We start from the raw sequence: 26,452 nt of genomic DNA, 5'->3' as shown, positions 1-26,452 counted from the left end.
GACGTTTCCTGGTACCCAGAAAAGAGGGCACTTGGCGCTCAATCCTAGATCTTTCCATTCTAAACACCTTCCTGGTGGTACCAAAATTCAAAATGCTCACCCTTCAGCAGCTTCTTCCTATGCTGTCTAAAGATGCCTGGTTAGCCACCCTAGACCTAAAAGAAGCCTTTCTGCACATCCCTATCAGGGACTCATGCAGGAAATATCTACGTTTCAGGGCAGGATCTATACATTATCAGTTCTCTGCATTTCCCTTTGGTTAACTACTGCTCCCAGAGTATTCACAAAATGCCTGGCTCGAGCCATTGCCTACCGCAGACAGAGAAAAATTCAAATGTACCCCTACTTGGATGACTGCCTGATTCAGGCAGACAGTCAGGAAATGCTGTTGCAGCACCTGACATTTGTAAAGAACCTTCTAACCTCCCTGGTGTACACTATCAATGAAAAGAAATCAAAACTAGTCCCCAGTCAAAAGATTGTATTCATGGGAACAAGCTTGGACACAGCATCCCAGATGGCATTCCTTACTCCAGAAAAACAAGCCTATCTGACAGGCTACTTCACTGAAATGGTCACCAGAACCCAGCTATCCACAAGGAAAAGCCGGCAGGCCCTAGGGTTCATGGCCTCTTGCATCCTACAAATTCCATATGCGAGACTTCAATGGTACTTAAAAAGTCTTTGGTGTCAACATTCTGAGGACCTGGAAATATCATACCTTGTCTAAGGACAGAGTTTATTTGGTGGGCAGCAGCATGCAACCACAAGGGACTCCCTTTACTCAACCTCATGCCGCCCAGACCCTAACCACAGACGAATCCGACTATGCCTGGGGGAGACACCTGGACGACAAGTGCATTCAGGCCACTGGAGCCCAAGTCAAATTCATCTGCACATCAACCAAAAGAGATGCTAGCTGTTCAGCACGCTCTAACAGCTTTCAGATCCCTGCACTCACCAGGACGCCTGCAAATAAAAACAGACAACACCACAGTTATGTGGTACATCAACAAGCAGGGGGGAACCCACTCCTACCAATGGCCCTGTGGAACACGGCCTTGGACAAACTGGTTCATCTGCAAGCTCAATTCCTGCCAGGCAAACAAAACTCCCTGGCAGACAACTTAAGCAGAAATCTCCTAGACCCACACGAGTGGCAATTAGAACCCAGCACCTTCAGCCTTCTAATCCAGGAATGGGGGACCCCAGAGATGTACCTCTTTGCCTCCCCCTGCAATCGCCAGCTCAGCAAATTGTGCACCAGGACACCCCACAGCAAGGCCTCGAAAGTGGATGCCCTATCCTTCCAGTGAGAAAACCTCTCAATCTATGCATCCCCCCGCTGCCCCTTCTCTCAAAAATATTACTCAGGATGCAACAGGACAGACAAAGGACAATCCTGATTGTCTTGGACTGGCCACGCCAGCACTGGTACCCACTACTGTGCAGCCTGTCACTGATGCCACCCTGGCACCTACCCCAGATCCCAACCCTCCTCACTCAGCAGGGGGGACAGATCTTGCATCCACAACTACAAATCCTGAATCTTGCAGCCCGGCTTATTCCTTGAATTCTCCCCTAGTGACCAGCCTAAGCAAGCAGGTGCTGGACGTCATTCTTGAAGCCAGAAGACCCAGTACAAGGAAATCCTATGGTGATAAGCGGAAAAGGTATTGCTCCTGGATTCAGTCTAAAGGAGAGGACACAGCACTGCCCTCCTTACCTCTGGTCCTGGATTACTTAGCAGTTCTACTCCACAGAGGCCTATCCTTCTCCTGCATTAAGATCCATGCCTCTGCCATCTCGGCTCATTACAACACTGAGCCACCTCTGGTCTCTCACCATCTCATCAAACAGTTCCTGAGAGGGGCAAACCACTTAAGGCCACCAAGGAGAGCACCCACCCCAACTTGGGACCTTAACTTTGTACTGGAAAAGCTCACGCTTTACCCCCTTTGATCTTGCAGCGTCAGCAGAGTTAAAATTCCTCTCTTGGAAAACAGCCTTGCTTCTGGCCATCACTTCAGCTAGAAGAGTGTCTGAGTTACAAGCACTTATGGCTGTGGGACCCTTCATTATCTTTCATGCTGACAGGGTCTCCCTCGGGACTAATCCTTCCTTTATGCCTAAAGTGGTGCCCAGTGTGGCTCTCAACCAATCTGTCCATTTACCAACCTTCTTCCCTAACCCTTAAAATAAAGGGGAAAGGATCCTGCACTCCTTGGATGTGCACAGACAGCTCGGCTTCTACCTGGATAGGACTAAGCCCTTCAGGAAATCTGACCAGTTACTACTCAGTTTTGCACCAGGGGCAGAGGGCAAGGCCATTTCAAAACAGACAATTTCCAAATGGATAGCACACTGTATCCATTTCTGCTACAAACACCATGAGAAACCAACCCCTCAGGGGGTCAGAACACATTCCACTAGGGCAACTTCTACCTCTACAGCATTCCTCAGGGGATTCCCTACCAGGGACATTGTATACACCTTCACCAAGCATTACCACCTGCCTATCTTTTCCAAATCCAGGGCAGGTTTTGCAACAGCAGTCCTGCAGGGCATACTAGCCATCCCCAACTCTTCTTGACTGCCTTCACCCTTTCTTTAGCTTTGGGAATCAACCCAAGTGTGATGACTGCAACAGTGAAACACGAAGAACATAGTACAGTTGTGTACACTTTCTATAAATGTAGATGTTCGAGTGTATTCACTGTTGCAGTCCTGGTTTTTCTCTCTCTCTGTGTGTCTCTCTCTCTCTCTCTCTCTCTCTCTCTCTCTCTCTCTCTGTCTCTCTCTCTCTCTCTCTCTCTCTCTCTCTCTGTCTGTCTCTCTCTCTCTGTATCTGTCTCTCTCTCTCTGTATCTGTCTCTCTCTCTCTGTATCTGTCTCTCTCTCTGTTGTCTGTCTCTCTCTCTCAGTCTCTGTCTGTGACAGCTCTCTCTCTGTCTGTCTCTCTCTCTCTCTGGTCTCTCTCTCTCTACCTGTCAGGCAGATAATCCAAGTGTGATCTCTGCAACTGTGTCTCTCTGGAACATCTACATTTATGGTCTCTGTACACAACTGTACTTTATGTATACAACAGTAAATACACTGGAACATCTCCATTTATGGTAAGTATACACAGCTGTACTTTATGTATACAACAGTGAAAACACTCTAACATCTACATTTATGGTAAGGGGCTACCTGCAGGCAGATAATCCAAGTGTGATGACTGCAACAGTGAAAACACTGGAACATCTACATTTATGGTAAGTGTACACAACTGTACTTTATGTATACAACAGTAAATACACTGGAACATCTCCATTTATGGTAAGTGTACACAGCTGTACTTTATGTATACAACAGTGAAACACTGCAACATCTACATTTATGGTAAGTGTACACAACTGTACTTTATGTATACAACAGTGAAACACTCGAACATCTACATTTATGGTAAGTGTACACAACTGTACTTTATGTATACAACAGTGAAACACTGGAACATCTACATTTATGGTAAGTGTACACAACTGTACTTTATGTATACAACAGTGAAACACTGGAACATCTCCATTTATGGTAAGTGTACACAACTGTACTTTATGTATACTACAACAGTGAAACACTCGAACATCTAGATTTATGGTATGTGTACACAACTGTACTTTATGTATACAACAGTGAAACACTCGAACATCTACATTTATGGTAAGTACACAGCTGTACTTTGTCTACAACAGTGAAACACTCGAACATCTACATTTATGGTAAGTGTACACAGCTGTACTTTTCCTCATGCTTTCTTCCTGTCTTTCATAGGATCATAGGAAGTTATTAGGCTAATAGCCTAAGGGCCTCACAAGCCTAGCCAAATTTTACCCTTGTTACCATGATCAGCACCTATTGCCCCTGTCCAAGAGGAACACAGGTGGAACCCCAGGGATGGGTTTGTTACCCATCCAATCATCCAGATTATGTTTGAAGAGGGCCAGTTATGTGCTCTGTTTGATGTGAAGTGGGACTCTATTCCAAAGGTGTGGTAACCTCTGGGAGACGCATCTGTCCCTCCAGCAGGTTCTGTTGATGTTGCATACCAAGTTTAGGTCTTTAGAGCAAGTAGCCCATGTGCCTTTTGACTTGTGGATGTGCAGCATGTTCAGTATAGGGGGGTCAGAGATCACCTTATATGCAAGGATGAGATGGCTTCTGAGCAGTCTGTATGAAATAGAATAAAGTGACAATAAGTTCAGCCGATCCGTATAGGATAGCTGCTGAAGACCTTGAATTTTCTTTGTGAGGAACCTTTGTGGTCTCTCCAATTGCTGCAGGTGCTGTGAAAGTTACATGCCAAAAGGGGTGTTGTACTCCATTATTGGCCTAATAAGTGAAGAGTACAAGGAGGTGATAACTTCACTTTTTGTCAAGGCAGTGCCCTTAATTATGAGGTGAGCCATATAGAATGTCCTCCTTACCACTCTGAAGTCATAGGTTGACAGCAACCTTGCCTTTGATCACTAAGTGCCCAGATTTCTCACCACTGAGTGCGTACATAGGGTATTGCCATTGTGGTAATTTGCAGGAACATTGTTCTTGCCAAAAGGGATGATGCATTTTTTTTGCATTGTGTTTGAGGCCATGACTTTGGTATCATTCTTTTGTTTGCATAAGACCCTCTTGAAGAATGTTGACATCATTTAGAGATTCTATGACCACACCTAGTTTGCAGTCGTCAGCAAACTTTGTCAGCCACAGTCCCTTGGTTTTAGTTTGTACTTCGAGAAATAGATTCCAAACAGTAGAGGTCCCAGGACCGATCCCTGTGTAACACCACTGGTAATGGGTCTGCTGTTGGAGGTGGGTTCCCCTATTTTGACTCTGCGTTCTATCAGAGAGCCAGTTCTTAACTCACCTTACGATGCAAGGGTTGATGTCTAGCTGAGAGAGTTTGTCAGTGATGCCTGAGTGCGGGACAGTGTCAAATGCCTTGGCCAGGTCTGGGTAGGCTGTATGCACAGATTTCTCTTCATCCAGGGACATTGTGATTGGCTCGAAGAAGTCCTCCAGGTTTAACAAGCATGATCGATCTCCCCTTCACAAATCCACACTGGGTAGGATCTAGTATTTGGAGATTACCTATATCTTTGTTAATAAGGTCCATGATGATTCTCTCCATGGCATTGCAGATAAGGCTAGTCAGGCTTGTAGGTCTGTAGTTCCTTGGGTTAGTAGAAGCACCACCTTTGTGCAGGGGGATGACGGTGGCTGTTTTCCATTCAGCTGGGATGAAGCCAGTGCTTAGACTATGATTGAAAAGAGTAGACAATAGTGATATTAATTCTTGTTTGAGCCCATGTAAGTTGCAGCCTGGGATGTTATCAGGTCCAATTGATGCTGTGTTTTTGGCCTTGGAGTGGGCATGTATGACCTGTTCTTTAGAGATGTAAGGTGGGCGACAGGTGATAGGGATGTCATGAAGTATGTGTGACAGGGATGGGGGAGTGAAGTTTTCACTGAACCTGTTGGCTAACAGGTTAGCGATGTCCACTGGCTTAGTGTATGTTTTACCACTAACTACCAGTTCATTGCAGATCTGAGCCTTACTTTTTAGGTTACGAATATAACTAAAGAACACCCTATGGTTGTCCTTGGTTGAGGAAGCTAACTTGGATTCATAGTTTGCCTTGGAGGACTTCACAAGTTTTATTTGCTTCTCCACAAAACCATTTTCTGCTTTCCTGCACACGTGTAAACTACCATAATTTGTTCTTTTTGACCTTCCCTACAATTGGAATAATTTTAGCTTCTGTTCTGGTGTCATCATTTCTTGATCTGTCTCAGTGTGTATCCTTCCAACCTTCTAAAGCACTTCATTGCAATCACTTCTGTCTCCATTAACTGCTGTGGTTTCACTGCTCAGATTTCTGTGCCATAGAGAGCTATTGGCTGCATCCCTGCTCTGTACACCCTACATTTTAAGCTTCTTTTGCATTCTTCTGCCTTACACTACCTTGAACTGTGTCAGTTTTGACTGCAGCCCCTCTTTCACCTCCAAATTCAGGCTTTCCTTCTCAACCACCCCTCCCAGATACTTGAAGATGTTAACCTGTTTATCTATTTTTTCCTTCTATCAAAATTTTCAGTTTCTTATGGTTTCCCCCATTTGCCATCATAACAGCTGTCTTGCCTGTACTCTGTTTCATGCCATGTGCCTTTGGTTTTGCAGTCAGTTCAAATATCCTTTGCTGAATGTCCTATTCAGATTCTGCTTGTAATGCTACTTCATGTCCATACAGCAGCTTTATTTATCTTTTCCCTCCAACCTGTTTGTTAATGTAGTCTGTCCCTAGTATGAACAGCAGTGGGCTCAGAGCTGAACCCTGATCTACACTCACTCCCACTGGAACCTGTCAGTGAGTCAAAACATTGTTTATGCTCATGTCACTATGTTCTTGTATACTGCAGTAGTTCTACCAATGTGTCCAAGACTTCTTACCATGACGGGACTGCCCAAACCACTTTCGAATGCCCACTTGGACTCCTTCCTCTGTTTCACTGCAGGCATCAGCTTGGCTGTGTTGCATCCTGATATGAATCTGAACTGCTCATCTCCCGTCTTAATTTCTATTACTCTGTATATCAGGTATGCGGTTAACTTTAATTCTTAAGTGCTACTTACAGTGATTTGTATGCCTTGTAGCACATACGTTTTAAATAAATCAGTTGAAATGTAGATGTCATGGAGGCTGTACCTCATCTCCTATCTCAATATTTTTTATTAAGCCTAATAGTATGTGCTTTCTCCACTGATAACATGATATCAGGGAGGTTTTCCACATCTCCTGTCTCAATATTTTTAAGCCTAATGACATGTCATGTCAGTGGAGAAAGTTTGTAAGTATTTGCCAGCACTGAAAAAAATACATGTAAGAAATGTATTAGCTGTCCAGAATCTCTCTGGAAGTAAAGAAATATAATTTGCTGTGGAAATATGGCTGTTATGCAGCAACCAAAATTTCTTTCTTTACAAGAAAATGTGGCAGAAAACTGGAATCTTAATGTGGCAGAAAACTGGAATCTTTGGATGAAAAAAATTGATTCATATTTAATTGCAAATTGATGGTTTGAGAAATAGTCAGGCGTACAGTGTGTTTTCTTGCATGTTGCTGGGGAAGAAGTCATAAAGGTATTCAACTCTTACTTTGCTTGATGAGATGGAGGAAGATAAAAGTGGCAGACTGAGATAAGTTCAGTGGTTTCCAGTCCAGAAACAGTTTACTATTGTTAGACATTTATGCTTTACAAGAATGCAGGATCCTGCCAAGGCTAAAGATGCACATTACTGAGCCAAGGAACATAGCCAAAGGCTATGAATTTGATGAGCTGCATCATTCTCTAATAAGAAACCAGAGTCATTTGTGATGCAGTAAATGATGATTCAAGGCTCATACTCATAAAGGAAACTTGAGCTGACCTTCTCAAAAACAGTAGAAGTATTCAGCACAAGTGAAATTTCCCAGGCACATTTAAAAGTTTTAACTGATGAAACAGATGTTAGTTTGCCAACAACCTGATTATGTGTTATTTTACAAAGCATTACATCCACCACACACACAGTGTGGACCCAACATGTAGATCAGCATATGCTGAGGCATTTAAAAGCAACATTCCTAAATCTCAGACCTCCTAGACATTTGTCCTACAAAAAGAATCTTCAGCAAACCCAAATGCACTCCACCAGACTAATACCCAACCCAATGCATACAGTCACACCCTTTGGATCCTCAACTACAAAGCCCATAAGGTAAGACAACATACTACCCAATATTTTTTCATAGGAGACCCCATTGTGAGACATACAGATGTCCCACTCACCAGGCCGAATAAGGAGAAAATCAGTCGGTTGTCTATCGGGGATCAGGACCTGCCACATCACTCGTGCACTGGAGGTATTATACCACAAGTACCAGTATGACTCCGTCATAATCCGTGTGGGTGTAAATAACCTGAGATGTACCTTCCAGGACTATGTGAAGAGAATCATGATGGAGCTCTTGGGCTATGTGTTCAAGGCTGGTATGTGCCTAGCATTGAGGAGCATTCTACCTTTACTAAGTATGATGTTACAATATGAACAAAAGATGATTGACTTCAGTAATTGGCTTAGTTTCTGGTGTCATTCCAAGAGGTTACAGTATTTGTCAGCATGGGAGGATATGGTCAAAAGACCATGTTGCTTTGCCAAGGATGGTGTGCACCTGTCCTCTCTAGGATTTGAATTTTGGCTAGAACATTGTCCTCCCCCATAGTTACCATTATTGGCAATGTCAAACTGACAAACCTTCCAACCTTGCAATATCAACCCAAGGGAATAGAAAAGTGTTGCTGCTCATTGCCAAGAGCCTAAATAAGAAACTTCACTCCCTCCAGGCTCTCCTCACCTGGGTAATGTGAACATCTGTACAGTTACTGAGATGTGGTTTAAAACTGTACAGAGCTACCCAGCAGTGCAGGGCTACAATGCCCACGCATTCAGGCCAGCTACTTCACAGACAGGGACAAAAGATGGAGGTGTCTCAATCTATTATCACCAACAAACTCCTCTCAAGACTAGTCAAACAGGATGATGTGCATGAGCTTCTCCATGTCCAAATTTCTATAGGCAAAGTCCTATATCCTATCCTTGTGAGCTTTATTTTGCCTTCTAGGACCCAATTAAGGCATAACTGTTAATTGGACTACTGGACACCCTCAAAATTCAACCAAACACCGTATTCATGGGTGACTTCTACTATATCTCTATAAACTGGGATACTTACATGACCCCAGACTTACAGGCCTAGAGATTTTTGGACTTTGTAAACACAAACTCCTTGGACTAGATATTCCATACATCTACTAGGGGTGCAAACATACTTGGTCTGCAAACATCGGAGAATGATGTACCCCCCACCCCCCATGCAGTGACCTCTCTTGTAAGGGCAAATCACAGAGCTGTCTCCTTCATAACAAAATCAATTCTGTGAACCTAGACTAACACTGTAACATTTAGGAATTATTCTAAAGCAAACTTGTAGTACAGTGTGATAACCTGAAAAAATGTCAACTCCCTCGAACCCCAAGAACACAGCTGTCTATGCAGAATTGTTCAAAGAGACCCTGTACAATTATATCAGTAAATGTGCCTAGCAGAAACAAGTCCAGAGCTAACTGAAAAAGACTAACTTCCCTGCTGGAATCCAAACATAACAAACAATTAAGAGGGCAAATTAGGTCTACTGAAGCAATTTGAGGTAAAGATGGCATTCTAGGCTAAGGGTATCCACAAGGCTTTCCTTAGCTATGTACAAAACCTCAAAGGCAAGTACACAACAGTTTGCAGAACCGATTGTACATAGAGCTGGAAGAGCTAGCAAACCTGCTGGCTGACAAATTCAGCTCCAGTTTTACCTTCTTCTCTCCCTCAGTCAGCCACCCCCCCATGAAATACCATCAAACACCCCCCCCCAATCTATCACTAGGGAGCTGAACCTAGATGTGCTCTCTTTAGGCCAAGAACACTGCATTATTGGGCCCGGATAACATCCCAAGATGCCTTCTGTACTTCTTTGGTTCCAATGTTGAAAGAAAAAGCTAGAAAACTGTAAAACCATTACCTTAACACAGAGACAATTGACCTGTTCCTTTTGCATACTTTTCTCTAGCTATTTATAGTTACCTACATTTCTTCAGTCATTTAATGCATTATATTTAATTCATTTAAATATTTTTTACATTCGATGAATGTTTCAAAATTTTACTTTCCAGTAATGTTCACTTTTAACTATTTTATACTGTTAAGTACAATTTTATGTTTTTTTACTTATGAGTTTTATTCAGCGTGTGGTTATTGTCTATAAAGGGTGTAGACAGAATTAAGACTTGACAATTCCAGAATTAGTATGCGTTTAAAGATGGTTACAAGTAAATCTTTTTATTAGGTGTATTAAATTGAGTTTTAATTACTTAATTGGTTCAAAGTATATGTATAAGCTCATTTGTTTTTATTTTCAGTTATTCTGAAGAATCTGTTTTTGTATGCGGATGAGAAGCACATTGTGAATTAAAGGCTTAAATCTGTTTTAAAGTGTAGTTCTAGTGGCTTACATTATTTCCACATCGTGCTCCTTTTTTGGAGTTGGATTCCGTGTGGTGAGGTGGATATTTGTTCTTTTTTTTGTGCTTTAGAGAAATATTGGTTTTCCACCCTGAATTTTATTTTTGTTATTACAAGTATGCCTTCTTAATAACCTGAAGTATGATCTGTCTGCACACTGTTTAACCATACCCTCCAGACAAGCTTTGTCAGGTGAATGGAGAACTGCAGCAGTCATCCCTCTGCACAAGGGTGAGTCATCAATGGACCCTATGAACAGACCCATTAGTCTGACTAGTTTCATATGCAAAGCCATGAAAACAATCATCATGGAAATGATTAATAAGGATATGAAAACCTTCAAAACACCACATCTAAACCAGTTTGGTTCTGCTAAAAGGCAGATCATGCCTACTCAACTTGGTGGACTTCTTTGAGAAAGTCACCAACACAATGGATGAGGGCAAAATGGTGCATACTGCCCATCTTGACCTGGCTAAGGCATCTGATAAAATACCCGCTCAGCCATTATAAATAAAATTGTGGATATAGGCATAAACTAACTCATGTTAAATGCTTGATAGCTAGCCAACTTGGCTGTCTGTGGACCCAGGAAGTTAGAGTGGGGAGGCCACCTTGACAAAGAGGCCTCTCACCTAGTGGTGTCCCTCGGGGGGTCTGTGCTGGGTTTGCTCCTTTTTGGCATCTACTACTTGAAAGAAAAGGCCAATGTCAAGGGTCCCTTGCTGACTAAATTTGCACATAATTGCAAACTAAAATGTCATACAGTCCCCCAATACAATAACACAAACAAGTGACTGGTGCCAAAGCCATGGCTTAAAATGCATTGCCCCAGAAGTGTATAATAGCACTTTTTGGGAAGTCAGCCACCCTAGAAAATTACCTTATCGATGGCACACCCGTAAGAGTAGAACCAGGGATTTGGATATGCATGTAGGTAGTAACCTGTCCCCCCCCCTCCCCAAACATCTTTATTAAATTTACACACATGGCAAAGGCAATCTTACATTTATATAAATGAAAAACATACAAAATATTACTTGAGTTGCAAACAGTTTACATTACAGCCACCATTGAAACAACTATAGCTGTAAACATTATACATCACTTATAAACCATCCAGTCATTGTCAGTTAAACATTATATAGCTCATTCAAATCCTACCTCTTAAACCTTGTTCCTGCTCTGCATATATTGTTTCCACAATTCCCATTTTTTTCCTATGTAGTTTGCTCCTTCCCTTCTCTAAAGATCCCAATTCCAGTTGTTTATCTCTGTAACTATATTTACTACTTCTAGTAAAGTTGGTCTAGACTTTGATTTCCATTTTCTAATAATTGCTTTTTTGGCAGCCGCCATAATTGGACTCTGCAAGCCTTTACTATGTCTAGGCAATTAGTCAGTCCAATCTGCTCACCCAGCATCTCTGACAGAACGGTCTGCAGGGAATCCCAAAAGTCTTCCAGCTCATCACACTTCCAAAAAATATGTTCCTAGCTACCTCTTTCTTGCCCGTCACACCTTCAACATTTGTTATCCACCTGAGGAAAAATAGTAACCTGGTTTTTGACCAACATACTTCTAAGGTAGTAAGGAAATCATTTACTTTTGCTCAACTTGTAAGAAAAATGCATGGCATCTAACTCCAAGGAAATCATTATTCCACTGTATTTGATCCTCATTAGGCCCATTATTTGGTACAATGCCCCCTTCGGTATGTACATGACCAGGTATATGCAACTGGAATTTCCATAGTGGCTCCCTACAAAAAGACTATAGAGTGTAAATAGTAACTCCTGTGTAGCTCGCCTGAAAGCTCCTTCTCTCAACGCTGTTTCCTACAAACTGTTGAGGGGCAACCTTTGCCTAGTATACAAGGTATCCTTCCTTGAATCCTACTCTGGACCTTTTATATATTCACAGAATGGATAGCATCAGATTTACTCAATCTAGGGATTTAAACTTTGCTTGTGACTTAAATAGGACATGTTGAAAAGGAGGTGTGCATCTTGTAGAATTCCCCTTCTCTGAAACAGGCTTCTTATTTTTGTGAAGCAGAGCTCTTCCCTAACCCTATTCAAGAAAGCAGGAGCAGTAGATGGGAAATCGGAAATACATCCTGAGTCTCGAACTTATGTCGCTAATGGATAGAGGCAGCCTGTAAATTTTGCCCAAGCTTACATGTGCCCCTTAAAATAACTGCTAAGGCACATAAACTTGTGGGATACAATTGGGATGCTTGACTAGGCTTAGCCTAGTACACACCTATGAACATACTAACAGGCTGAATGCCTTGTGAAAGTAATGGATATTAAAAGATAGCCATGTGAGAATCCAAGGTAGAGGCCAGAGTAAAAAAATATTACAATATAAGATAGAGGCCATAGAAGGCATGACATTTTAATTAATACTTTTAGTAGGTGTGGCTATAAGCATTACAGAAGGTGTTGTCCAGTTGTTAATAGTGTGGGATATGTTGTAGAAAAGTACATTTTGTAAAGGTATGTAGAAGGAAAAATAAGTGCATTTAGTATTAAGTTTTCAAAATAAGTTGCATGTTGAACAGAAATATGAAAATGAATATTTGATGCATACTCTTGAGTGAAAAAGACTGGATATCATAGTGTGATGCATGTGACAGTGAGACAGGTCTGCAGGGCAGACAGCTGAAATTAAATGTTGACCATTATTGTACAGAATGTGGAATTTAAACTAAATACAAGTTCAAAGTGTAATATCTTGTCAGGAAATGCCTCCAAAGAACTGGGATCTAAATATATTTGATAGTGTGGTGTGTGTGTGTGCGCCCACACATTATCAACCTGATGTTTATCGTGTTTCACTGTTGCAGTCCTAACTAATGGTTTATCCGGCTCCACCTGTGTCCCCAAGTCTCTTATCACACTTTCGGTGTTTAGTGTACTGCCACCTATGTGGTAATTCACGGGTACATGTTTTTCCCAAAGGGGATAACTATACATTTCTTGGCATTGAGCTTGAGCCCATGGCTCTGACACCAAGCATCTGTTTCTGTGAGGCCCTTTTGTAGAGTATCCACATCATTTGGAGATTCAATAATGGCTCCCAGTTTGTAGTCCTCTGCGAACTTTGTTAGCCAGAGTCCCTTAGTATTGGCCTTTGCTTCAGAGAAGTAGATGCCAAACAAGAGTGGTCCCAGGACTGAACCCTGAGGTACTTCACTTGTCTGGAGCAGGATTTGGAGTCAGCTACCTTTACAGTGTGGGTTCTGTCAGTAAGCCAGTTGGCAACTCGAGTGACGTAGGGATTAATGCGCAGCTTAGTAAGTTTATTTATGATTCCAGAGTGGGGGATGATGTTAAAGGTCTTGGCGTGGTCCAGATAGGCTGTGTGGACCGTCTTACCCTTGTCCACGGCTCTGGAGACTGATTTGAAGAAGTCAGTCAGGTTCAGGAGACAAGATCGGCCTTTCACGAACCCAAACTGGGTGGGGTCCAGTGTTTGAAGGTTGCCAATGTCTTTGTTTATTTATAAGTTCCATGATAATATGTTCCACGGCCTTGCAGATCAGGCTCGTCAGACTGATGGGGCGGTAGTTCCCGGGATCCAAGGTGGATCCCCCCTTGTGGACTGGGATAACTGTAGCTGTGCGCCACTCAGTGAGCACGAAGCCTGAGGTAAGGCTCTGATTAAACATGACAGTTAGGTGAGGTGCCAGTTCATTTTTGTAATTCATGTAGTACACAGCCCGGGATGTCATCTGGTCCCATGGATGCTGTATTCTTAGCTTTGGAGAGTGCGTTTTTTATCTGTGTGGCCGTTTTATTACCAGAATTTGGCAATCTTCCAGTGTTGAGATGGGCCATTTTAGGGGTTTAGAGGGGGGTGAAATTGGCAGTGAATCGAGCTGCCAGGATATTGGCAATATCCTTGGGATCAGTATATTTAATGCCATTCTGTTGTAGCTCAGAGCAGATCTGAGCATTTCCATTTAGATTCTTGACATGGTTATAGAATGCCTTGTGGTTGCCTTTGGAATCTTTGGCGATTTTTATTTTCGTAACTAGCTTTGGAGGATTTTGAGGGATCTCTGCTTCTTACGGAGGCTGGTAAAGGAGTTTTTTGCATCCTGGGATTTTCCTCTTTTCTGCAACAGTTTCTTCCTTTTGTTGTAAAGTTTGTTTATGGCAGGGGATTGGCTTCCTTTTTTGGAGGAGAGCATCTTGGTTCTATTTGGGATGGCACGATTCATGCATGAGTGGATGTGCTCGTACAGTGCCTTAGTGTAGGACTCGGCAGTTGAACTTTCAGTTCCCGTCTGCATGGGTGTCATGAAGTTTGTCACTTCTGACTTGAGTAGCATGAGTGTCATGAAGTTTGTCACTTCTGACTTGAGTAGCATGAAGTTGGCTTTGGAGAATTTTTTTTATGGAGGTTTCCTTACTGGGGGGTGGGGTTGGGATGTGGATGTTAAGGGTGATTAGGTTATGGTCTGACCAACGAAGGGGTGTCCATAGGTGTGGAGCATTGATTTCCCCATGTTGGTAATGACCTAGACTAGGATATTGGAGCCCCTGGTGGGACAATGGATTAGTTGATCCAGGGCAATGGAGTTTATGAATTCCAAGAACCGTTGGGCAAAGGTTTTGGTACACTAGTAGTTTTCCCAGTTAATGGCAGGGTAGTTGAAGTCACCCAGTATTAGGGTGTTTGGTTGTATCTTTATATTTTCCAGTATGTTTAGAAAGGTGTGGTGAGAATCTTGGGGCATGGTGGGGGATCTGTAGCAAGCTGCAATTTGGATTGCAGTCTTACCTAGTGTTAGTTGCACCTGGAGAATTTCAGACTCATTGTGTTGAGCAACTAGCCTGGTGGTGTGAATATCCTTGGTGAATATGGACACTCCTCCACCTTTGTTTCCATCCTGGTTTGGTGGCCGAAAAGTGTGGTTGTAGCCTGGTATTGCAGGGGTGCTCTCTGGAGCCTTGAACCAGGTTTCAGTTACTGCACAGATATCTATGTTCTTCATTTTTAGGAGTGCCTCGAGAGTGCATTTTGAGGTTTAGACTTCTAGCATTGAGTAGCATTACCTTCAGATTTTGCATGCTTGTATCTATTATGGTGGTGGTTTTGTCCTTTGAACTTTGCCTAAAAAAGGCACTGTAGGGGTAGCAAGAGCCTTAGCCAGTAAGCTGAATTCCAGGGGCGACAGGTGCAGACCATCTCTGGCAAAGCATCATGGTCTGTTGATCATGTCATCCCAGGCAGACAGATACTGGATCCCCTTTGAATGACACCAGAAGTTTAGCCAATTGTTGAAGTCCATCATTTTGTCCTTGTATTGCGGTGGTATTCTGGGCGAAGGCAGGATGCTACTCAGGGCTAGGGTCATACCTGCCTGGGCCACATGATCGGAGAGCTCTTTCATGTCTCTTCATGTAGTCCAGGGAGGTACGTCTCAAGTCATTCACTCCAACATGGGCAATGACAGTCATATTTATACTTGTTGTGAAGTGACTTGAGTGTATGTGTTATGTGGCGGATCCTGGCACCTGACAGGCAGCTGACTGTAATTTTCTCCTTGTTCAGCCTGGTGAGTGTGAGATCAGTGTGCCTGACTATAGAGTCACCTATGACTAAAGTGTTAGATACATTGTCTTGCCTTAGGGACCGTTGCTGGGTGGCACACTAGTGTTGTGAGCTATGTGACACTTTGGTTGTGATTGGTGTTTGTTTGCATTTCAGCTTCGGAGGTCCTTGTTGCTTGTGCGGGTTATAGTTAAGGGCCTCCGCATATGTGGATTTAGTGTTGCTATGTGTGGGTGTTGGTGGTGTGGGTTTAGAAGGGCTATGTGTTGCTTGAGGTGTAGTATGGGTGTTAACCTTCTACTCTTGACTGTCTAGCACATTCTTGGGTGGAGAGAGCTTTGCTTCCAGTTTGGCTATGTAAGTGCACCTCTCACAGGTTGTAGTGTTTGGTGGTAGGAGGAGAGGGTTGTCTGTGTACATGAGACAATTGCTGCATTGCCCCAGTATGCCCAGATTCACCAGGTGGACAGGAGAAATCACCAGAAACTAACCCTTGGACATGCCTTTTTTGGTGCTTTTTTTGGTAAAGTACAGGAGCTGTTTTCCCCTAACCTTAGCAAGCTACTTTGCAGTTATAGGCTGTTTAGTGCCTATGATTAATTTCTCCTTATTAACAAGGAGAGTTGAGTGCTTGTATCAGTTTAAGGCTTCCTAGTGCTTTCCAGCAGGTATTAAAGTAAGTGCTAGTCACAGGGATGCTTAATGATAAGATGAAAAAAATTGTTTATCCTAAACACGGCAGTGTGCACTAGAGAAGTTAGATGTGAAAGTAGGTAACTTAAGTTTTACCTGTCTAAAAAGTTAAGTTTTAGTGGGGAGTCACTATTTTTAAAACAGCAAGATAGATTGAAAGGGGGTGGTCACGTTTGTATTCTGGTACTATGGAATACAGTAGGATGGCCAATAAATTTAAATAGTTGAAGGGGAGTGATTTCACAAAATAATAATTTTGTGCTTATTCACACAAGCCAATGAAAGCAGAGAGGAAATGAGATATATGGTCAAGTTACATAAGAGGCAGGCAACTAGAAAGACAGTGGTATTTAAGAACAGAGTAGTAACATGGTGGGCGGGTGGGAAGCGGACTACAAGTAAAACACAAGGTAAAGAAAACAAATCACAGTATTCAAAATATAAAAAGGCAATAAAGTAATACAAAATACAACAAATAAAAAGCAAACTAACCTTTCCTTCACAGCAAAGTGTAGCAGAGTCTGGGTGAGCCTTTCCTAGTAAAGCTCTGCAATGTTTTATTTTACCCCTTAAATAGAAGGTTTAATTCCCAACTCCATCCCCTCAGTTCACACATAATTAACCTTAAGTGAACTCTTCCATCTTATGTACGAGTCCTTAATTGCTCAGTTCTAATTTTTGCCTGACTCACAAGAGACAGAGCTGTGGTCTCTTTTGAAGTTTTAATATGCAGTTAAAAGGAGACTACAAGTAAAACACAAGGAAAAAAAAACAAATCATAGTATTCAAAATATAAAAAGACAACAAAGTAATACAACATATAAAAAGTAAACTAACCTTTTCTAAAGTGTAGCAGAGTCTGGATGAGCCTTTCCTAGTAAATGTCCAGCAGATGCACCTGCACATAAATCTAAAAGCGTTGATTGCAGTTCAGCAGGCCTTACAAGCTTTCAAGCATCTACTTTCTCCAGGGACCCTGCTTGTCAGAACAGACAACACCACAGTTATGTGGTACATCAACAAGCAGGGAGGGACTCGCTCTTACCCCCTGTGCAGACAAAGCATAAATCTTTGGTCCATGGCAGCATCCCTAGACCTGCATCTCCTAGCTCAGTTTCTTTCAGGAAGGCTCAATGTTTTGGCAAACCAGTTGAACAGGCAAACCCTGTATCCTCGCGCGTGGCAGCTGAACAGAGCAGTCTTTTACAGCATCATTCAACGTTGTGGCATGCCTCGGGTAGATCTTTTCTCCTCCCCAGACAACCATCTTCTACTCTCTTGCACCAGACAGCATCACAGCAGAGCCTGGAAAGTGAATGCTCTGTCCTTCCCTTGGACGTTGCTATCCGTGTATGTCTTCCCTCCTCTTCTTCCTAGAGTATTATTGAAGATCAGGGATGAATGACCAGGGATGCTGGCCCAGGCAGCATTGATATCTGCTGCTTCGCAGGCTCTCCCTTTTTCCTCCTTGGCATCTTCCTCTGAAGCCGGATCTTTTGGTTCAGGAAAGGGGAAACATTCTACATCCCTCCTCTTCAGTCTCTCCATTTGGCAACTTGGCTCATTGTATGACTCCTTCCTTTTTTTCTTCCCTTTCCCAGCAGGTGGTTGACGTGCTGAGGGAGGCCAGGAGGCCTAGCACTAGGAAGTCCTACGCTGGCAAATGGGAGAGGTTCTCTCAATGGATGCAGGCTAGAGGGGAATCTGCTTCTCAGCCTACCCTTCTCTGATCCTGGAATACTTGGCTGATTTGCTTCAGGGTGGCCTTTCTTTTTCCTCTATCAAGATCCATGCTTCAGCCATTTCTGCTCATTGTTCCCTGGAACAACCCATTTTCTCTCATCCCCTGATGAAAATGTTTCTCAGAGGTGCTTGTAACTTAAAACCTCCCAGAAGAGCACCTACCCCAGCCTGGGATCTTAATTTTATTTTATAGAAACTCACTCTTCCTCCTTTTGAGCCAGCTGCCTCTGCAGATTTAAAGTTTCTCTGTTTGATGACCGCCTTCCTCTTGGCTATAACTTCAGCAAGGAGGATTTCGGAGCTGCAAGCCTTGATGGCCATGCCTGACTCTTAGTCAGTCCATACACCTTCCTACCTTCTTTCTTAATCCTCGAAGTAAAGGTGAAAGGATTCTACATTCTCTTGATGTACACAGGCAGCTCAGGTTTTACCTGGACAGGGCTAAAGACCTTTGGAAAACAGCACAGTTGTTGGTCAGTTTTGACCCTGGAGCCCAGGGCAAGGCTATTTCTAAGCAAACCATTTCTAAATGGATTGCACATTGCGTTACTTTTTGTTATTACTTTCATGGCAAAGCTACTCCTCAAGGGGTTAGGACCCACTCAACTAGAGCGGTTTCCACTTCTGCAGCCTTTCTAAGGGGTGTCCCTACTAAAGACATTTTGGAGGTTGCCACATGGTCTTCTGTTCACACTTTCACAAAACATTATAATTAGCCTCTGTTTTCAGAGGCAGGGCAGGGTTTGCCACTGCTGTGTTGCCGGGCATTATCGCCAACCCTTGATGCTGTTGGTTCCTCCCCCCTTTTTCTCTGGGCTTTGGTAATCAACCCATTAGTTAGGACTGCAACAGTGAAACACGATGAACATAGTACAGTTGTGTACACTTATAAATGTAGATGTTCGAGTGTATTCACTGTTGCAGTCCTGGTTTCCCTCCGTCCTTCCGCCATTTTTGGTCCTCTCCTATTCTCATTTCTTGAGGTACAGGCTGAATTAGTTTTTTGCCAAATTTGTTTTTGGTTTAAGCCTTATTTCCTGGGGTCTCTTGACTGTTATGGCAAGGAAGACTGAGGAAGTGACATCGGCTGCCTCCTTTTATATTGGACGCCCTGATGTCCTTTACATCCGACGACAGCCAATGTCATTTTTACTTACCTTTGGTATTCTGGCCGACCGAGGGCTATCGGGGGCCGGATAGCCCATAAATTAGGACTCCAACAGTGAATACACTTGAACATCTACATTTATGGTAAGTGTACACAACTGTACTTTCTGGACATCAGGTGATATTAATTCAGAAACTGCTGATGAGAGCACAAATCTAAAAATATGTCTCCTTTTCAAAGAATCAGTCTTAAAGGACTGACTTCAAATGTTTTGGGTCATGATGAAGTTAGGAATGCTAAAAAGAATTTATTTTTATTTATTTTACATTTGTTTACTAGGAAAGTCCAACTGGACACAGGTCCATTTTCAGTGAAGGCCCGGGGAGAAAAGCTCCACATTACAATACCTTACATGAGAGTAAAAAGAAGTAGAACACACACACGTATGCATACATACACATCAGGACAACATGCTGGTGATTAACAAACATACATATGGCATATATACACACAACAGGTCATCATGCTAGTTTTCTTACAGTAGACAATCAGAGGTACATTTTGTTTTCTTTTGCAGTTATAAGTTTTGTAAGGTAAATGTATATGGGTTTGGAAGCTTTTAGGGGAGAAACTGTTTATACATAGCTGTACCCTGACAAATTCTCTTGGTATGGATTAGCCTGGTGAAGTGGCATGAGCATAGCCAGTTACTTACATGTGGGTTTTCAAGAGTTTTTTGAATTTGACTAAAGGAGATGGTAGAAGTTATTTGGCTTGGTAGTGTGAATTCATAGTATAAAAGCAAAGACTACATTTATAGAGTCAGTCAGGCCTTCAGAACACAAGATACTTATTCTAACAGTAATATTCAATATTGTTATGTTGATGAATTCACAAGCTTAGATAGTTTGCCAGGAGATGAGAACTAATGCATTGATGGTGATTCATGTGCCTAGAAAAGTACATGTAGCATTCAGGACTAGAACAGTACCAAAACTGAAGTGTCAGGAAAACTTAAGATGTCAGTAAGAAGCAATTGGATGCAGAATGTTTGTATAATATGGTAATGGTTCTAAAGCAAGACTAGGTTTGCATTTGTATTTATCAACAAGATCTGACTAAAGTGATAAAAAGATGGTGTGGTGCCACTTTAATGACAACACATTTAAAATGTGGTGCCTTTTTTCTCCTTTTTTATTATTTTGGAATGTTGGTATCTTTTGCAAACATTGTTTGAGCTTTGTTTAAGCTGCAATATATATGTTTCTTGTGTTGCAAAAGTATGTATAACCTTATGTCCTTTCTCTGTGAATGAATAAAGGAGATGAAAGGGACTATATGAAACTTGTATTTGAAATGTAAAGTTTTACATTCTGTAGTTACCCAGGAAGGACTTAATTGCCTGCGTATAATTAAGTCAGATAAAAGTTTGGAGACCGGAAGACAAAAGGCCATTAAATGCAATCATGATGTACTTCAACGCCACAGCTGGATACAACTACAAAAGGAAATAGCCATTGATGTAGCTATTAATATTTGAACAGTCAATAGCTGTATTTTGTTTACTGCAAGTTGGTCATTTTTCTGTTGTTCTTCTCTCCAGGAAAGGAGCTAATATAATCTGATATGATGTAATTGCACCCATTTTTCTGTGGGAAAGGAAATTGTAATCTAATGAGCCCTGATTTTGTGAGTACAAAATGATGAGCTGTATATATTGGAACTAAAACCAGGGGAACTGTCTTGTCTTGGCACAGCATCCATGTATTAATTTCTGTAGCTTAGAATAATTAGTCCCATTTTTCTTCAGTAAGAGACTGGTAGAGTATTTAAATTTTTCTGTGCATATACTGTCTACATAACTGTTTTCTCTGTATGTCATTTGACCTCTATACATTTATCTGTATTAGCACTGTCTGTATTGAGTACATTTTTATTTATTCTCTTCTAAGAACTTGATGGATGGTATTTATTGTTTATGCATGTGTTATTGTTTATTGTCTCAGAACAGAATTATTGTTTAGAACTATAAGTTTGCAAAGCTGTTGTATTCACCTCTAAGTAGATAGATATCTTGTACTACCAGTGAAATATTGTTTGTTCTACTTTATATTTGGGTAAATCGAGTGGTCCAGTAATTGGTGTATGTGGACCTTTGCCAGATGTAGAGTAGTGACGGTACTGTTATGCAAAGAAGAAAGCTATGGAAGATTGGAGAATTCTTTTGGCTTTCTCTGTAAACTGTGTGCATAAGAAAATAATAGTTTACAACCCAGTTACTTTGGGTAAGGGGCACTGAGAGAAACTGATTCACAGCAAAAGCGGTGTGAAAAGAGCCTAGAGTGCTAGACCAAAAGACTTGTCTATATAAGAAATGTTTAGTCCTAGTCTGGGTGTGGATGTTGAAAGCCCAGGGCAGCAGTGCATACTCCCTTTATACTTTCGGGTCCGGTTGCATTTCAAGAATTGGTTATGGAATCAGATTTGTGTGCACTTTTCTTTTGTCATACCAGTAGTGTGTCTCAAGAGCCCAGTCCTCTGGTGACCAGCAATCTGTTTGGGACAGTGAAACATATCCACGAACCATAGACCCTGTCTCTCATGTACCCATGTGGCATTTTGGTTGGCTATTAGGAACATTGACATGCTGTCGGTAACAGAAGACATTGCCATCTTTTACAGTTGAAGTGGACTTAATGCCAATTTATTTCAGTATAGATAAAGACCTGTGATGTAATAAGACTTGGGCCGTCTTCCTTTACCTATATGACTTGAGACTGCAATTCTTTCTCAGGCCACCAAACCCCCTCCCCTTTGACTATAATTCTGTGTTTGGAAGGACTCCTCTCCAGACTTGTACTTGCATTAATTGACTCTCATAAGCTATGACTTTTTTTTTTTTTTTTTTTTGTATTATAGTGAGGACTTTTGTTTCTTGTATGTCTCCTGGATTTGTAAGTTTAAACTGTTTTATCCTCCTGGTCATTTCGGATCTCTAAGTTGTTCAAGTTTAGGGTCATTTTTTAATGCAACTTCTTGATCGACTTCTTCAGGCATTTGCTTCTTGGATACAGTACTCTTTAGCATTTCCTCATGTGTAATTGTCTGGCAGGGAGTAAAATTCTGCTTATGTTTAGGCAGTGTTGTATAATTTTATTTTCTGAATTTATTGTTATGTAGTTTGGTGAGTTCCTTTTATGTATATGTATGTGTGTGTTTATATATTTATTTATCCACTGTCCTGTCCACCCTCCACTGGCCATATTGTAAAGTGAGGGTTGAGCTATCAGTGGGACCACCATGCTGATGCAGATGGATAGTAGTTTCAGGCTTAACCTCTTGTGTTGGTTCCAGGGCTTGCTTCTTGTATGGCCCTGGGTAGACAATGAGGTAAACACCCTGCCTCCTTGCTGATGTGCCTGTTTGGACTCTGTCCCAGCCACAGAGGAGCTTGCAGTGGGATGCTGTGAGGCTATGCCCACCTCCTTTGTGGTCCCACCCTATCAGCTTGGTGTGCACTGCTGTGATTTTTGGTATCACCACCAACAACATGGCAACTGCACTCTTTCAAGCACATCCCAGACCTAGAGCTCCTAGGTTTAGCTAATGTCTTGCATCTCAGATGGTGCTGACTGACTAAATCAGAAGTTTGGAACTGTGGATGATGAAGTTAGCAAGGTCATATCTTGCTGTATATCTCGGATATCTTGATGGAATCTGGGGTCCAAATGGAGAGATGGTTATATCAGCAAGCAAAGGAGAGTAGTTTTGCTGGAAATGAATTCCTCCTCTAGTCTTGGTGAGTACTTTCCACAAGGTGGACCGGACCCTGTTTTTACTAAACCTCACCAAGATGATACTGATATAGAAACTGTATTTTGTACAGCATATATCATGGACAGAAATAGGTTAAAAATAAAAAAGACAGCTGGATGCACAAGTTCAGAATAAAAAAGTGCCCAATCCTGGTAGGTGCACTGGTGCCAGGAATGGAAAAAATAACAGTGTAGAATACTCAAGATACAGATACATTCCTACAATGAGGTTAGGCCAGGCCTTGGGGAACGATGTCCCCACTGTTGAAGGAAATAGTTTTTGTGTTTTTGTGGACTAATGACCGGTCAAAAACATAAATATGACATAGTGGACTATTGAAGATATGAAAGAATGTATTGTTACTGTTATGCAAGAAGCCTGGAATTTCCAGATAAAAGATATTCAAAAAGATTGAGAGAGGAATTAGAGGAAAGAAATACCTGCACAAGAAAAACTTTCAACATCTTTAAATACAAATTTGTGATCATTAATACAACAAATCCATGAAAAACATTATATAGACCAATAAACTTTTAAGCAATTTGAAAAATAAGCTACTGAGGAAGTGTAAAAATGTAAAGAACAAAACCTAGAGGTTTTTGAAAAGTATAAAAAGCATGGACATCTAATATGGTGCAATATTTATGCAAAAGACAAAGCCAAGCTAATCAATATAAAAAAGCAGCTCCAAAGATATTTGACGAGAAATACAGGCAAAGTCACCCAGATATGAAAAAATTCACAATACAAAAAATAAGACCACTAAGGGGGAAGATAGAACAGAAAATTAGTAAAGTAGACGTTAAACAATTAGAGGCTGGAGTTATGGAATACCTGTGAATGAAGTGTTTTGTGTTTAAATCCTCTCTATGGTAACATCACAGCATGGTGAAACGAGTCCCCAAAGTAAGGAGAAATGGGTGGAGAGAGAGGCATCTAAAGAAGAAATATGGACATGGGAAAGAAAGAGATTTAATATGGTGAAATGTTTATGCAAAGGAGAAAGCAAAGCTAATCAATGTGAGAAAAAAAAGCGCCGATGATATTTGAAGAGTAATATACGCAAAGGCCTCTGGATATGGAAAATTTCATAATACAAAAAAATAAGAAAGTAAAGGGGTAAAGTAGGAAAGATTAATAATGGAGAAGTTAAAGAAATAGAAACTGAAGTTATTGATTACTTGTGAAACGATGGCTTTAGTGTTGAAAATCCAACTCTGGTAATTAAGGTGAAATGGGTAGAATAGGAAGCATATGATCACTTGCCACATGAAGATGCTCTGGAGCCTTCTGTAGAAAACCAATAGAAAAGTATATTTGATGGAGTTGCACAGCAAGGGAAGGAGCAGGAAATAGTGGCAACCTTGATGCACTCAGTATTGTGCAACAATAAGCCAGTGAGCATTCGTATGAAAGAGCAATGGATGAAGCAGGATGCAGCTGAAGAAATATATGTCACAGAAGATGTTCTGGAAACCTCTGTAGAATGCCAGCAGGAAAAGAGAAACAAATGTGTTCTTGGTTTGGAAGAAAATTATTTAAGGGAGGATTTACTTTTTTAATGTAGATAGACAGACATATTAACATCAGTGAAAGAAATAAATCACAGAAAGTCAGTAAGACTCAAAATGTTAGAAATTTGATAAAACAAATAAACGCAGTAGTCAAGATTATTGCCAGAAATTCATGTGATATAACGGAAGTAAATAGGATATATTACTGTGCAGCTAAATTAATAACAGATAAAGTCTTAGCACAAAAACTGGGGGCAATAAGTGAAAGGGAAGGGAAGCAATGAAATGCCATTGTGAAAGTATCGGATAGAGAAAACTATCAAGCAATTAAGACAGGAAGTGTCACTGTTAAGAGTACAGAGGAGGGAGCAGATAAACAAAATACTTAAAATGACAGATTTGATAAAAGCAACAAGCAGTATCAGAACAGACCAGGAATTATTGTACACTATTGCAAATAATAAACTAAAGATATCAGTACAGGCAGGAAATGTAGAAGATACTCAGGTAAATATAAAGGAATGGTACAAAATAAGCAATTCATTGATGACCTAAAACGTTTGATAGATAATTGAGAGACAAGGCAAAAGGAATAGAAACCCCACCAAAAAAAAAGAGAGACGTTTTGGAGAAATATCTACGAAGACCACATGGACCATAACAAAGATGCTGAATTGATAAAAAAAAGAAAAAGTAAGTTCAAATGTACAGAATATGAAACGAGATGAAGTAATGGCCACAGAAATTGAAACAAAATAAAAAACAAAAGCTAATTGTAAAATCTTAGCACAAGATGCAGTACCTAACTTCTGGCTTAAAGTATTAACATCTTTTTCTGAAGATTTAGCCCTGAGTAAGAACTGTTTCTATGCACATCCCAAATGGACACCAACCTGGTTAACAACAGGAAAAATTATGCTCCTCCTCGAGTGAACCTGTAAGCTATCCATAAACTGTAGACCAATAACTTGCCTTCTGACGATGTATAAACTAAATACTGGAATTTATGCCAACAGAGTTTATAGACATTAAGAAAAGTCAGTCATGACTATGGATCAAAAGAGTAACAAAGGAAAGTCATATGGAGTGAAGGATTATTAGTTGTTAAAAAAAGTCATAAAGGAGAATTGTAGAAAGGGAAATAATCTAAGCATGTTATGGATAGACTACAAAAAATAAAATCTGACAGCATCCCACATTTATGGATAAAGGAGTGCGTACAGATATAAAAGATGCACACTACATTGATCAATTAGATTACAGGGAGTATGAAACAGTGGCACACCACTTTGCAGCTAAGCCACGATAAAGAACAAATTATTATTCCAGGGATAAAAATTCCAAAGGGAATATTCCAAGGTAACTCTGTCACAGCTGCTCTTGTGCCTTTCCCTTAACCCATTAAGCTGTCTATTGAACAAATTAGGTCATGGTTGCAGTTTGGCACTAGAAAACAAAATATAAAAACTTCTCTCCTTTTTGTAGACTATTTAAAACTGTGTAGCTCATAAGATGAGGAACTGAAAGTACTACTGCAACTGGTATTTTCTCAGATGGCATAATAATGTTATTGGGTTTTAATAAATATGCAAAAGCAACTTCTAAAGCAAGAAAGCTGCAGCAGCAGGAAAATATAAGTTTGGGATAGGAATGTGACATAAAGCAACTTGAGCAGGAGGGAGTGTATAGATGTTTGGGAATTGATGAAGGATTCATAGTAAACCTTGAACAAATACGAACAACATTTAGTAAGGTAAACAGCCCTGACAGCTAGGAATAAAGTCCAAGTTATAAACCAGTTTGCTCTTCCTGTTCTAGCTTACAGTTTTGGGGTGATTGACTCGCCCCAAAAGGTATTGGAGG

At 41.1% G+C, this 26,452-nt stretch overlaps 1 protein-coding gene across 2 annotated transcripts in view; it reads left to right on the top strand.

Annotated features, from left to right (window-relative positions):
- ZNF408 (zinc finger protein 408) overlaps nucleotides 1-26,452 on the top strand; it is a 301,687-nt gene that overhangs the window by 110,899 nt on the left and 164,336 nt on the right. The gene's annotated exons all lie outside the window — the stretch shown is intronic.

The sequence above is a fragment of the Protopterus annectens genome, chromosome 9.part0 (genome assembly GCF_019279795.1).
Source record: "Protopterus annectens isolate FY-2018-M chromosome 9.part0, PAN1.0, whole genome shotgun sequence".
Classification (NCBI taxonomy): Eukaryota; Metazoa; Chordata; order Ceratodontiformes; family Protopteridae; genus Protopterus; species Protopterus annectens.
The sequence above is the reverse complement of the archived record's forward strand: the minus strand, read 5'-3'. Positions and strand labels throughout refer to the sequence as shown.